General features: G+C 40.5%; 3 protein-coding genes and 1 pseudogene across 4 annotated transcripts in view; all 4 read right to left on the bottom strand.

The window, feature by feature from the left end:
• LOC132239625 (ribonuclease 4-like) overlaps window positions 1-15711 on the bottom strand; it is a 337426-nt gene that overhangs the window by 261710 nt on the left and 60005 nt on the right. The gene's annotated exons all lie outside the window — the stretch shown is intronic.
• Window positions 1-15711, bottom strand: part of LOC132239682 (angiogenin-like) — a 97882-nt gene that overhangs the window by 22173 nt on the left and 59998 nt on the right. The gene's annotated exons all lie outside the window — the stretch shown is intronic.
• LOC132239617 (ribonuclease 4-like) overlaps window positions 1-15711 on the bottom strand; it is a 192076-nt gene that overhangs the window by 116389 nt on the left and 59976 nt on the right. The window lies entirely within an intron of this gene.
• On the bottom strand, window positions 770-1307 carry LOC132223221 (ribonuclease K6-like; annotated as a pseudogene).

Here is a 15711-nt window from a genome sequence, read left to right as displayed (position 1 = left end):
CCCTGTTAATCATAACATCCTGTAGTCGTTGTACCACAAGGCTAAGGAAAGCTTGTGGGACAAGGGGGGTAATGAGAAGGCTAAAAAGCTAATTCCAATGTAACCCTGATATTGGGGTGTGGCGGGGAGGGGTAGCAATCTGAATCTGTGCCAGCAAGCCCAATGTACATTCTTAATAACCTATTATAAAGTCACTGCATCTTTCCCAGACCTGGTCTTGCAAGACCTGTTACCTAAATGCTCACATGTTACTGAGGCCATAAACTATGAACAGTGTACAGTGCTGGATTGGGGGGGGGGGGGGGGCGGGATTTATAAGTGTTGGCACCAGGCCAGCCCATTAAATATGGTCTCAAGACTCCCAACACCTGGGGCCTTTATTTTATTTTATTTTATTTTATTTTATTTTATTTTATTTTATTTTATTTATTTTTGCAAAGCCTGCGAAAGGTCCAGAAGCATAAGCCATATTTGGGGGACAAAGACACCAGAAAGATATAAAGGAGAAGCTCACTGCATGTAACTTTGCTCAGACTTGGGAAATTATCCTGCTGAGTTCGTCGGGGTAATAAAACTGTGTAACTCCATTTCTCTAAAGCATTACTTGGTTTTCCTCTGTTCTTCTATAACATCCTGGTGTCCTGGACACTCTAATGCTTCCAATACCTTCCTTTTTTTCTTCTATGGGAACCAGGGAAATCAACAAAAGAAAAGGCAGAAGAGAACATAAAGGAACCTATACCAAGTCAGAGACAAAATGCTAAAAACTTTAAACAATCATATCTAAGTGTACAGGAACCAAATGATAGGAAGGGAATCTCTACTGAGGGGGGTCAGAGGAAATAATGAAGAACTTGTACTGGGAGGCATCTTTGCAGCGGCAGTTAGGATACTCCCCTGCAGTGAGATTGCAGTTAGAGAGGTTAAGAGGCTTTGGGCTCTGATGGCAATTGTTCTGGCCACTCTTGCAGACAGTCTTGGGCAACTTACAGGCAGCAACCACATTCTGGAAGAAGTCATGCAGAAAGGTGTTTTGAGGTTTACAATGCTGAGTATAATTATTGACACCGTGCATTGTCTTGTTGCATTGGAGAGGGCTTGGTGTATATGCTGAATTTCAAACCACTGAGCCTTGGTGAGATTCTTAGGCAAAGCATAAAGTGAATACACTGGTCCCCATAGTATCGGCAGCAATAGGAGGGGAGGAAAGTGTTTCAGGAAATCTAGCACCATCTTGTCTGTGAAGGAAGAGGGAAGATAATAGTAGTAATATAAGCAATAAGAGAAAAATTACCATTTATAACCATTTATATTTTTATTGTGCTTTTTAAGATTTCATAGTTCTTTTTTCTTCTAACTACCTTCTTTCTCATTTGAGTTTTACACAATTCTCTGATGAGACTAAAGTCCTGTGAGGAGGAATTTGAAGAAGACCTTTCCTCTTATTGACCAGATCTGATTCTTCGCTTTGTCTTATGCTCATGGGTTTGACGGCCCCCATGTCAGAAACCTTGTCTCTTCCTCCTTCCTGCCTGAAATATTTGTCCTCTCTCTATTTTACTTGGACCTGCCAGCCATCTTCACTGTCCTAGTCTCCCCAGCCCCGAGGCTTCTCTTACCAGCTTTCCACCTTGGTGCTCTCACTGGAAACAGAAGCAGTAGTTCCAGGCTCAGAGGTTTTTTCAGGCTGTTTCTTCCCCAGGCATTCCAGAGCTGCCTGCCTTCTCAAGGGAAAAGTTCTGATCTCTTAGGAAAGAGTAGGAAAGTTCTGATCTCTTAAGAAAAGTTCTGATCTCTTGGAAGATAAACTTCTTATGTGCAATGTGGATGATATACTTAGACCTTCAAACTCGCTGTTTATAATCGTATCAATATCACTAGAGGCACAAGAAGAGTAAGCTTACTTAAAGAAACAGTGTGACTCAAAACTCAGTTTTGAGGAGCTAATCACTTTCAGATGTGGGTTGTGTGCTTTCTTCCAGATCTGAAGCTTCAGTTTTGGGGGGTTCTATGATTTCAGTTTCTTAAGAGTAAATCTGATATACTAGTAATAGCTGCCACATACTTGATAATCGTAAGTCCCAACAACAGACTTGAATAAATTATTCATTTATGTCAGTGGTTCTCAACCTTGGCTGCACATTAGAATCACCTGGGAATCTTTTTAAAATCCTGATTTCTGGGCCTCATCCTCCAGAAATTCTGTTTCTTTGTTATGGGGTGTGGCCACAACATTAGTAACAAAGAGACAGAATTTCCGGAGGATGAGGCCCAGAAATCAGGATTTTAAAAAGATTCCCAGGTGATTCTAATGTGAAGCCAAGGTTGAGAACAACTGATTTATGTGGACATTTATTAGAAAAGATACTGAGCTACTCAGATTTCATGTTCTAATAAAAGAGACTGGTGAACAGACAAATACATTATACATTAATAAATATAAACATCACTGATAGAGGAAATGACATGGGAATGTGAGGAGACAGAAGAGAGGAGGGATCATTGGAGGGCACAACACCTGAGCTGAGTTTTGATAATTAATTAGAAGTCAGGTGAAGAGGATGGTAAGGGCATCCCCAGAAGGCAACTCTGTGTGAAGAGACCCATACACATGAAAAAGAAGGGAAATTGGGGATAATTGCCTATTCAATCTATCCTTACCTTCCCATTGGTGCTGCAATACCCTTCTTCAGAATCTCATTGTCTCATGGAGGGCTCATAAGAAAGCCTCCTACATGGACTCCCTATCTCTAGCCTCTTTTCCTTCAAACCCATTCTACATATTACTTGCAGATTAGTCCCTTCAGCATAAATATAATAGTGGAATACCGTTGTCTAATGCTTTTCTGTTTTTGTTGTTAATCCTCACCCAAGAGTATTCTTCCATTCCTTTTTAGAGAGAGTGGAATGCAGGGGGAGAGACACACAGAGAGAAATATTGATGTGAGAGAGACACATCAATTGATTTCCTCCCTCTCTTGCCCTAAGACCCTTCAGTCCTTCAGCCAAATTCTACCCACTGAGCTAAACCAGCTAGGGTGCCTAATGCTTTTAATAGCTCTGATTATCTACAGGATAGAAAATGTTGTCGGTTTATAACAAAGTTGCAGGAGACAAGGTTAACATACCAAAATCAATTGCTTTCTTTTATATCAACAATGAACAACTAGAATTTGAAACTTTATAAAAAACCCACATATATTTACATTATCACTAAAGAAAAATGAAATACATATAAATCTAATAAAATATGTCCATGATCACTATGAGGAAAGCTATAAAACTCTAATAGAAGACATCAAAATAGATGGAAAATAAATGGAGAGATATTTTATGTTTATGCTGAAGGAAACCAGACTATGTCACTTCAAAATATGGCACATTGATATAAATATTATGTTGTGCTGAAGACAATTAAGAATCAGTAAATACTAAAAACACTTGCTAACTTCCCTTTTCAGACTAAAGGCAGGGAATATATTCTTTTACTGAAGACAGACTCTTAATCACTCCTGAGAAGGCACTAGAGGAATCGCCAAACTAACCCTTACCTTTACCATTCACCACCCATAGAGGAAAATCCTTTGTCTTGTCAAATTTTAACAAATTCATTTATTTTTTTCTAAAAGGTATTAAAGGTTCCTGCTCTTGTCACTTCTTTGGACCTTTATTCTCTCCTGAAGGTTCACACCATATATAAAAATTTAATAATATATGTACGTTTTTTTTCCTATTGATCTGTTATAATCAGTTTAATTTTGAGAACCATCCAGGGACCCAAAGACAAAGAAAATTTTTCTTCCCCCTACAATTCATAGGAAGAATTTGGATTTGATGTCATAGGCTTTTAGCACAACTGACACCATTTTGGGCCCATGGGGTAATTTCTTTTAAAAAAAACAATACCAAATGTAGGTTTAATACTTGATCTAATTGCAATTTCAACTTCTCCCATAAACATAATCTTAATCAACTAGTATGGAATGTTCTGGTCAAGCCCCAAGGAAGGTAATCAGTCCATTCCACATAGGAAAGGCTCTCTCCATTCCACATAGAAAGAAGAGACAATCTGTATAATAAAAACCTTCCTCTCTCCTTCCCCCAAAGAAAAGTTGTTTCATACCCAAAATAATCCTTTCTGTTCTTACATTAGTAGCTTTTTTGCCCCATCCTGTTTCCTATAAACCTTTCATTTTGGACAACCCCTCAGGGCACCCTTCTAGTTGCAAGATGGGATCCTACTGGATTTATGAATTGCTTAATAAAGCCAATTAGGTCTTCAAATTTACTCTGTTGAATTTTGTTTTTTAACAGATAAAAGGGATCACCATGAATTTTAGCCTACAGGCTTCTCAATGGTCATGGAAATAAACTGAGATATAAACATAGGACAATAGCAACAAGTAAGAAAGGATTTTCAGTGCTTGAAATGTATATGGTATATTCCTGGAACTGTAAGTGTCTAGGCATGACTGCTATTAAGAGGAAAGTAAAATTAATGACAGGGGATGAGGCCAGACAGGTGATCAGAAGTCAGACTATGGAGGAGATTATGTGCTATACTACAGAAAGTTGATATTTCTTGTAGCATATGCATCTAGTATACATGAAAAATTCCAAAATTTGTATGGCATAATCATGCTGGTTATTACAAAGGTCACAAATCTTGCAGATAGGTTTTATTCATTAGAGTTTTTGGTTGCAAGCAACCCCAACCAATTAGAGGTAACTTAAGGGTTCTGACACAGAGACCATGCCATCTTGAAGGGGAGAGCTGTGACTAGGAGCCCAGCCTCACCAACACCCAGACTGGCCTCAGACACCATCCCAGACACTGCAGCCACTCCAACCAAAGACCTGCTATATCATATGCAGACCCACAGACTCCAGGACTCCAACCTCTTCCACCGCAGGCTCCCGTGAGCCCAGAGTATGCGCCCCTCCTGCCAAGCCCATGCTGCTTCAGCTGAAGCCCCCATGCATCTCAGCAACTGGCCACCTTGTTGAGTCTCAGGGTGCACGCTCTTCCTGATAAGCCTGCAGCTTCAGCCACAGTACCCACCCGCCCCCCTACAAAACCTGCACCTCGGCACCTAGACCCCTCAGCCTTGCAGTGGATGGGAACCCACACCAAGTTGTAAAGGGCAGCAGTAGAGGCCAGAAGTGCAGCCACACCAGCACCCAGACTGACCTCATACACCACCCCCAGACCTGTGCAGGGAGCCACTTGCAGCCATAACCTGTGTGCAGCCACCAGCATGCCCCTGAAGTGAGCAGCATAGTACCACATGTTGGATCCCAGATGTCTGCAGTGAGGTCAGCCAGAGAGACCTCCTGAGCTGTGCTCCCTCACCAGAGCTAAACCCCGTTTCCCAGGATACCATGCTATAAGCCCCTGCACCTTGAGTGCAAGCCCGGGGTAACCTGCTCCTGCCCAATCTCCCTTCCTAGTACAGGGTGGCAGACCAGTGTGCACTCTGCTCCCAGTACAGGCATAGCCTTTTGGATGGTGTGGGCTCCACCATAAGAACGGACAGAGTTGTCACCCCATGCACGCCCTACCCCCAGCCAAGGTCAGAGCTGCTGGTGCAACCTGGTATGCCCAGCCACAGGTCACAGGACCATGCTGTATGTGCCCTGCCAGAGGGCCCTAGGGTGTCATCCTACCTTGGGTGCTGAGACCACACAGTGAATTGCATGCCATAGGGCTCTAGGCCCTCATAGGAGTCCCATACCAGAGGAACTGTGCATGCACCTCATCAACTGGGAGAATTTGATGTGGACAACTGAGGGACCAGATCAGATAAACTATAGGTGTGAAACTCAAGGCAGATGCAGCCTTTGGTCTGGCAAGTCCCAAACCATTGAATCTCTAGGGGCTTCAAACCCTCAAACACCAAGCAATGATCCCAGGGCCAGAGACAGAAGAGGTGGGAGACAAAGAAACAACCCCTAAAGGAAAGAAAAGGAGAAATCGTCAGAAAAAAGAATAAAATAAAATGAAGGCAAGCAATATGTCAGAGAAAGAATTCAGAGTAAGGGTCATACAGTTGCTAAATTGGCTGGATAAGAAAATTACCAGTATATGTCAGAATCAATAGTAAATGAAGAATGATATAGCAATAATAAAAAACACAATGGAAGGTTTCAACAGTACACTAGAGGAAGCAGAGGACCGAATTAGCAAGTTAGAAGACAAGGTAGAAAAACACACCCAATCTGTATAGCAATTAGAGAAAAAAAAATAGAAAGCCAGAGAAGAGCTTAAAGGAGCTTTGGAACAATATGAAATGAAGTAACATGCATATCATAGGGTTGCCAGAAGAACAAGAAGAGGAGCAAGGATTAGAAAACCTATTTGAAGATGTAATGACAGCAAACTTTTCTGGTTTGAAGAAGAAAAAAGTCACACAAGCACAGAGAGTCCCAATCAAGATGAACCAAAAAGACACACACCAAGACTTTTCATAATTACAATGACAAACAATAGTGATAAAGAGAGCATCTTAAGGGCTGGAAGAGAGAGAAAGAGAGTTACCTATAAGGGATCTCCCATTAGATTGTCAAATGATTTCTCAACAGAAATACATCAGGCCAGAAGGGAAAGGAAAGAAATATACAAAGTGATGAAAAGCAAAGGGACTAAATCCAAGAATACTCTATCCAGCAAGACTACCAATCAAAACTGAAAAGGAAATCAGGAGCTTCACAGACAAAAAACGGCTAAGACAGTTTATCACTACCAAGCCAGCAATGCAAGAAATCCTAAAGGGACTGTTGTAAAAAGAAGAAATAGAAAGGGAAGAAGGAACACGGGCATAAAGAATAACAATGGCAACAAACAGGTACCTATCACTAATTACCTTAAATATAAATAGATTAAATGCTTCAATCAAAAGACATGGGATGGCTGAATGGATAAGAAAACAAAACCCTTCTATTGGATATCTACAAGAGACCCACCTCAGAACAAGAGACTCACACAAACTGAAAGTGAAGGCATGGAAAAATATCTTTCAGGCAAATGGAAATGAAAAAAAAGCTGGGGTAGCAATACTTATACCTAATATAATAGACCTCAAAGTGAAGGCCATAACAAGAGATAAGGAAGGCCACTTCATAATACTGAAGGGATTGATACAACAAGAAGATATAACTCAGGTAAACATATATGCACCCAATGCCGGAGCACACAAATACATAAAAAAAAAACTTCTGGAAGATATCAGGGGAGAGATTGACAGCAATACAATCATAGTAGGGAACTTTAATACCCCAATAACCTCACTAGATAAATCCTCTAGACAAAAAATCAGCAAAGAAATAGCAATCCTAAATGACTCACTAGATCAGATGTACTTAATTGACATCTTCAGAACATTCCACCCTAAAGCTATAGAATATACATTCTTCTCAAGCACACATGGGACACTTTCAAAGATAGACCACATATTGGGACAAAGGAAAAGTCTCCCAAATTCTAGAAGATTGAAATCATATCAAGCATCTTCTCAGATCACAGTGACATAAAATTAGAAATCAACAACAATAAAAAAAAAATCAAACCATTGGAGGCTCAATAGCATGTCACTAAACAATGATTGGGTTACGAAAGGGATCAAAGACAAAATAAAAAATATCCTGGAAACAAATGACAATGAAAACACAACAATCCAAAATCTATGGGACACAGTGAAAGCAGTCCTGAGAGAGAAGTTCATAGCATTACAGGCCTACCTTAGAAAACAAGAAAAACTTGTAATAAATTATCTACCCATACAACTTAAAGAATTAGAAAGAGAGCTCTAAGAAAAGCCCAGAGTAAGCAGAAGGAAGAAAATAATAAAGATCAGAGAAGAAATAAATGATATAGAGACTCAAGAAATAAAAATACAAAAGATCAATGAAACCAAGAGGTGGTTCTTTGAAAGGATAAACAAGATTGATGAGCCTCTAGCCAGGCTCACCAAGAAGCAAAAAAGGAGGACCCAATTAAACAAAATCAGAAAGGAAAGAGGTGAAGTAACAATCAACCCCACAGAAATACAAAGGATTGAAAAAAAAATACTATGAACAACTCTATTCTAGCAAACTAGACAACCTAGAAGAAATGGACATACTCCTAGAAAAATACAAGCTTCCAAAACTCAATCAGGAAAAATAAAAAAATCTGAATAGGCTGATAACTATGGAGGAAATTGAAGCAGTAATAATAATAAAAAATAACCTCCAGCAAGCAAAAGCCCTTGGCCAGACAGCTTAACAGGGGAGTTTTACCAAACATTCAACGAAGAACTAAAACCTACCCTCCTCAGACTATTCAAAAACATTCAAAAGGAAGGAACACTTCCAAGCTCTTTCTATGAAGTCAGCATTACCCTAATCCCAAAACCAGATAAAGACACTACAAAGAAAGAGATTTACAGGCCAATATCCCTGATGAACATGGATGCTAAATTCCTCAACAAAATTCTAGCAAATCAGATCCAGGATTACATTAGAAAGATGATACACCATGACCAAGTTGAATTTATTCCTGGGATTCAAGGCTGGTATAATATCTGCAAATAAATAAATGTGATACATCACATAAACAAATTGAGAGATAAAAATCACATAATCATATCAATTGATGCAGAAAAAACATCTGACAAAATCCAACATTCTTTCTTGATAAAAACTGAGAGTTTTTATGGAACAGAATAAAGAGCCCAGTTTGGGAATAGAGGGATCTTACCTCAACATAATAAAAGCCTTAAATGACAAACCTACAGCCAACATCATACTCAATGAGCAAAAACTAAAACCAGTTCCCATAAGAACAGGAACAAGACAGGGATGCCCACTTTCACCACTCCTGTTTGACATAGTACTCGAACTGGTAGCCATAGTGATCAGACAAAAAGAAGAACTAAAAGGCATCCAAATTGGAAAATACAAAGTAAAACTGTCATTATTTGCAGATGACATGATATTGTATATAAAAAAAACCTAAAGACTCCATAAAATACTGCTAGACTTTATAAATGAATTTGGCAATGTAGCAGGATACAAAATCACACCCAGAAATCTATGGCATTTTTATACATCAATAATGAACTCACAGAAAGAGAAACTGAAAAAAACAATCCAATATACCATTGCATCAAGAAAATTAAGCTACCTAGAAATAAATTTAACCACGGCGGTAAAGGACCTATACTTAGACACTTACAGCATGCTGAAAAAAGAGATGGAACACATAAACAAATGGAAGAATATACTGTGTTCATGGATTGGTAGAATCAACATCATTAAAATGTCCATACTAGCCAAAGCAATCTATAAATTATATGCAATCCCCATTAAAATACCAATGGCATATTTCACAGACCTAGGACAAACTCTCCAAAAGTGAATTTGGAATAAAAAAAAAAAAGATCCCGAATAGCTGCAGCAATCCTGAGAAGGAAGAACTAAGTTGGAGGAATCATAATACCAGATATAATGCTACATTACAAAGTAGCTATTCTCAAAACTTCCTGTTACTGGCATAAGAACAGACATATAACCAATGGAACAGAATAAAGAGCCCAGAAATCAACACAAGTCTTTATGCTCAATTGATATTTGAGAAAGGAGGCAAAAGAAACAATGTAATCAAGACAGTCTCTTCAATAAATAGTGTTGGGATAATTAGACAGATACATGCAAAAAAAATGAAACTAGACCACCATCTTACACCATCTCCAAAAATAAACTAAAATGGATAAAGCACTTAAACATAAGATGGGAAATCATAAAAATCTTAGAAGAATTCATAACCAGAAATAATCAGATATATGTCATAGCAATATCTTTACCAGTACAGCTTCTACGACAATGGAAATGAAGGAGAAAATAAACAAATAGGACTACATCAAAACAAAAGGCTTCTGCACAGCAAAAGAAACCATCAACAAAATAACAAGAAAGCCCACTGCATGGGAGAACATATTTCCAATGTTATCTCAGATAAGGGTTTAATCTCCAGAATTTATAGGGAACTCATATATCTTAACAAAAGGAAGATTAACAATCCAATCAAAATTGGGTAAAGGATTTAAATAGACACTTTTCAAAAGTGGACATACGGAAGGCCAAGAGATATATGAAGACATGCTCAAAGGCACTAATCATCTGAGAGATGCAAATCAAAGCAACAATGAAGCACCATCTCACACCTGTCAGAATGGCTATCATCAACAAATCAACAAATGAGAAGTGCTGGTGAGGATGTGGAGAAAAAGAAACCCTTGTGCAATGCTTGTGGGAATGCAGAATGGTTCAGCCACTGTGAAAACAGTATAGAGTTTCCTCCATAAATTAAAAATAAAACTCCCATTTGACCCAGTAATCCTACTCCTAGGCATATATCCCAAGAAATCAGAAACACCAATCAAAAAGGATGTATGCACTCCTATGCTCATAGCAGCACAATTTACAATAGTTAAGATTTGGAAACAGCCTAAGTGCCCATCAGGAGATGAGTGCATTAAAAAACTGTGGTATATCTACACAATGGAATACTACATTCCTGTAAAAAAGAAAGAACTCTTACCATTCACAACACTATGAATGGACATGGAGAGCATTATGCTAAGCGAAATAAGCCAGTCTGAGAAAGATAAATATCACATGATGTCACTCATTTGTGGGATATAATGAACAACATAAACTGATGAAGAAAAATACATCCAGAGACACAGAAGCATCGAACAGACCATCAAACCTCAGAGGGAAGGCAGGGGAGGGTGGGAGGGGGGCGGTGACACATCAACTAAAGGACTTGTATGCATGCATATAAGCATAGCCAATGGACACAGCCAGTAGGGCATGTGCTGGGGTGTAGGACTGGCCGGGGAGAGGTCAATGGAGGAAAAAGGAGACATATGTAATACTTTAAACAATAAAGAATTTTTTAAAAATACACAGGATACTGTGTTTTAATGTTTGGTATTTCTTCTCCCCATACCTGCCTTTGGCAAAATTATATGAAGCGAATATTACTCTTATGCTGTATCTTTCTTCCTCATTTAGCAAACAGAATTCTAGTAAACTATACTTACTGTGTCCTTAGCATTTCATCCTGCAATTTCATCCTGGCTCTGTCTTCCAACAAAACGTAAGTCTTGAGCCTCATTCTTGAGAAGGGTTGCATTTTAAAGTTAGCCAACCCCAACCTATTCCTCTGTCAAGTGAAAATGATTATTATCATGCCGAAACCGGTTTGGCTCAGTGGATAGAGCGTCGGCCTGTGGACTGAAAGGTCCCAGGTTCGATTCCGGTCAAGGGCATGTACCTGGGTTGCGGGCACATCCCCAGTAGGAGATGTGCAGGAGGCAGCTGATCGATGTTTCTCTCTCATCGATGTTTCTGACTCTCTATCTCTCTCTCTCTTCCTCTCTGTAAAAAATCAATAAAATATATTTTAAAAAAACAAAAGAAAAAGAAAATGATTATTATCAGATAAACTCAAGTGTGCTAGTATCTTCTACAGAGTGTATTATTCGTTGGGAAACTACTGCCTTAACCCAGCTAAATTGCATGAGCCTCCTTAGAGATATTTTTTAAAATATGTTTTTATTGATTTTAGAGAAAGAGGAAGGGAGAGGAAGAGAGAAATAGAGAATCATTGATTGGCTACTTCCTGCAAGCTGCCTACTGGGGATTGAGCCTTAAACTCTGGCATGTCCCCTGAGTGGGAATCTTACCGTGACCTCCTAGTCCATGGGTTGAAGGTCAACCACAGAGCAACACATGTCAGGCCTTAAAGATATTCTTAACTCATTCATATTCTTAATGAGTTCAAAGATATCCTTAATGAATGAGTCCAGTATGAACCTCTGTCTTTCTATAGCTGATGGAGAAGGTTCTTCGTAATCCTTGAAACTTATAGCTCTCATACAGATGACAACCTACTGTATTTTTATATCAGAAACCTCTATCGTCTGAAGCCAGGGAGAGGAAATGATTGATGGGCACTAGTGATGTTGGTTTTATCAAAGTCCAAATGAAAGTACCAAGCCGAAGATTTGCAAGGAAGAAGACCAATGTAGACTGAGCACATACTATGAGGTAGGACCATCCTACATGTTACACTAAATCAGGCCAGCTCACCCCTATACTCCCAATCTGAGTGAAATTCAGCATGTCGACACAATCAATGCCTAGGTCACAACTTTTCCTCAAGTTAGTATTTAAACATGTACATTATCATGCACATAAACATATTACTCACATATAACACTCACCTTAAACTACACACAGCACAAATCACATCCAAACATAATCCATATCACACGCAACTCTAATACTTACACCAAACACCACACATACTCTGCACATATAACATATATAAATGTCCACACAATGGAATAATATAGTTTATTGTCAAGGGAGGATCATCAGCTTGGGTAGGTGTAAGAAATCAATATCAGGAAAATTCCTGGGATAGAAAAAAAGAGATGCCATGTGAGCTGAATCTTTAAAGATTTATAAATGGAGAACCAAGATGGCGGCATAGGTTAACGCCAGAGTTTGCTGCCTCAAACAACCACTTCAAAAATACAACAAAAGACAGAACGGACATCATCCAGAACCACAGGAAGGCTGGCTGAGGGGAAGTTCTACAACTAGGAGGAAAGAGAATAACATACCGAGACTCAGAGGAGGCGCAGTGCGGAAAATACAAAGATGCGGAGGTGCGCGCAGAGTGGGCTGGCGGCTGAGAGCGCGGTTGTCTGTTTCAATTGGGAGGGAGTCTCAGATTCTGAGCTCCAGATCCTGGCGAGTCTCTAGGGACCTAGACTCAAATGGGAGAAGCAGGACTGTCTGGCATCGGTCGGAACTCTAGGGCAGCTTTCTCTCCAAGGTTTGCAGCAGTTGCTGGGACACTGAGAGGCAGAGCCTCTGGGGACGGGACTGAGAGCAGCCATAACTGCTCGCTCAGCCTGCCCTGTTGATCCCCTGGGACACACCCCGCCCAAGCCCTGCACAGAGCCATTTGCTGGATAGCCTCAGGCAAAGGCTAGATTAGCACCTCCCCAGAGGACAGAAGTTCTCTCACTGCAGACACAGCTGATTCTCACAGCCACTTGGCCTGGAGCTCAAATCCCCTCTAGTATTACCTACAACAATCAAGGCTTAACTACAACAAGACTGCACACAAAGACCACTAGGGGGTGCACCAAGAAAACATAAAAAAAATGCGGAGAAAAGAAACAGGACGCAAATGTCAGAAATGGAAGATATAGACCTCAAAACCACACTTTTAAGGTCTTTCAATAATTTTCTAAAAACTGCCGATAAATGTAGTGAGATCCTCAAGAAATCTAATGAGACCCTCGATGTTGTGATAAAGAACCAACTAGAAATTAAGCATACACTGACTGAAATAAAGAATATTATACAGACTCCCAACAGCAGACCAGAGTAGCGCAAGAATCAAGTCAAAGATTTGCGAAGAAGCAAAAAACACCCAATCGGAAAAGCAAAATGAAAAAAGAATCCGAAAATACGAAGATAGTGTAAGGAGCCTCTGGGACAGCTTCAAGCATACCAACATCAGAATTATAGGGGTGCAAGAAGATGAGAGAGAGCAAGATATTGAAAACCTATTTGAAGAAATAATGACAGAAAACTTCCCCCACCTGGTGAAAGAAATAGGATTACAGGTCCAAGAAGCGCAGAGAACCCCAAACAAAAGGAATCCAAAGAGGACCACACCAAGACACATCATAATTAAAATGCCAAGAGCAAAAGACAAAGAGAGACTCTTAAAAGCAGCAAGAGAAAGAAACTCAGTTACCTACAAGGGAGTACCCATACAACTGTCAGCGGATTTCTCAACAGAAACTTTGCAGGCCAGAAGGGAGTGGCAAGAAATATTCAAAGTGATGAATACCAAGAACCTACAACCAAGATTACTTTATCCAGCAAAGCTATCATTCAGAATTGAAGGTCAGATAAAGAGCTTCACAGAGAAGGAAAAGCTAAAGGAGTTCATCACCACCAAACCAGTATTATATGAAATGCTGAAAGGTATCCTTTAAGAAGAGGAAGAAGAAGAAAAAGGTAAAGATACAAATTATGAACAACAAATATGCATCTATCAACAAGTGAATAAATAATCTGATGAACAGAATGAACTGGTGATTATAATAGAATCAGGGACATAGAATGGGAATGGACTGACTATTCTTGCAGGGGGAAAGGGGTGTGGGAGATGGGGGAAGAGACTGGACAAAACTCGTGCACCTATGGATGAGGACAGTGGGTGGGGAGTGAGGGCTGAGGGTGGGGCGGGAACTGGGAGGAGGGGAGTTATGGGGGGAAAAAAGAGGAACAAATGTAATAATCAACACTAATAAAAGAGAAAAATGGTAATTGGCGTACGAGCTACCCTTTTCATTGGCTAATCAGGGCTATATGCAAATTAACTGCCAACTAAGATTGGCAGTTAACTGCCAACAAGATGGTGGTTAATTTGCATATGTAGGCACAATGCAGGGAGGCAAAAGGGAAAGCAGGAAGAAGCCCCCTGCCACTGACAGTGATCAGAAACCCAGGGGGGAGCTAAGAGCTGGGCCGCCTTTGCCCTGCCCCCCAGCCATGATCGGAGAATCAGGTGCCTTTTCCGCCCTGGCCAGTGATAGCAGGAAGTAGGGGTGGAGCCAGCGATGGGAGCTGGGCACGGTCGAAGCTGGCAGTCCCAGGAGCTAGGGGTCCCTTGCCTGGGCCTAAAGCGGAGCCCACGATCGCGGGGCCGCTGCAGCTGTGGGACCCCGCTGCCCGGGCCGGACGTCTAGGCCAGAGGCCTCAGGCCTGGGCAAGGGGCTGATCCTGCGATTGGAGGGTGATGGGGGTCAACGCCTGAGGGCTCCCAGTATGTGAGAGGGGGCAGGCTGGGCTGAGGGACACTCCCCCCCACACACACCCAGTGCACGAATTTCGTGCACCGGGCCCCTAGTCTGAACAATAAAGATTTAATTTAAATAAATAAATAAATAAAGATTTATAAATAAAAATAGGAGTAGAACAGGTAAATGACAACAGAAGGCTATCTCAGGCAAAGAACCAACATAGGTAAAGGTATGATATCAAGAAACCATGTGATACATAACTAAGTAGTTGGAAAACATTGGCACTTACATACAAAATAGTGATTACCAAGGGCTATTGATGTGAGCAGGGCCCACCAATTGGGAAACACTAATCACTCTATTATAACCTGGAGGTGTGGGTAGACTTTCTAGTTACTGATGACCTCTAACAACCGGATGTCCTCTATGCTATCAACCCGTTCATGCCACAATGGAATTCAATGTAGCTGTGGCTCCTGTGCTCTTTGTGGCCCTTTTTGTTATTCCCCTGGTAACACTTGATTATTTTGAAGGGATATTGGGCCCACATATATACTCTTCTGTAGCAATCTCTCCAGTTCCTGATGCATATGTGCTTGATTTTGTGCCAAGAGGTGTAGATGAAGAGGTGATAGTTCCTGTCTTTTGGAGCTTCTCTTTCTCTCATGAGGTCATTGCATCTGTACTCATTGAATTTCCAGCTTGTGCTCAGGTGGTGCTGTTTCATGAATTCCCTCCCAGAAAGGTTCTGACGATGTACATGGATCCTATATAAGGGGAACAGTAGGAGCAAGAGAGGACCTAGGACCTTTAGAGAGAATGACTTCTG

Source organism: Myotis daubentonii, chromosome 1, assembly GCF_963259705.1.
Source record: "Myotis daubentonii chromosome 1, mMyoDau2.1, whole genome shotgun sequence".
In the NCBI taxonomy this organism is placed as follows: domain Eukaryota; kingdom Metazoa; phylum Chordata; class Mammalia; order Chiroptera; family Vespertilionidae; genus Myotis; species Myotis daubentonii.
Note: the sequence above shows the minus strand (reverse complement) of the source record. Positions and strands in the feature narration are given on the sequence as shown.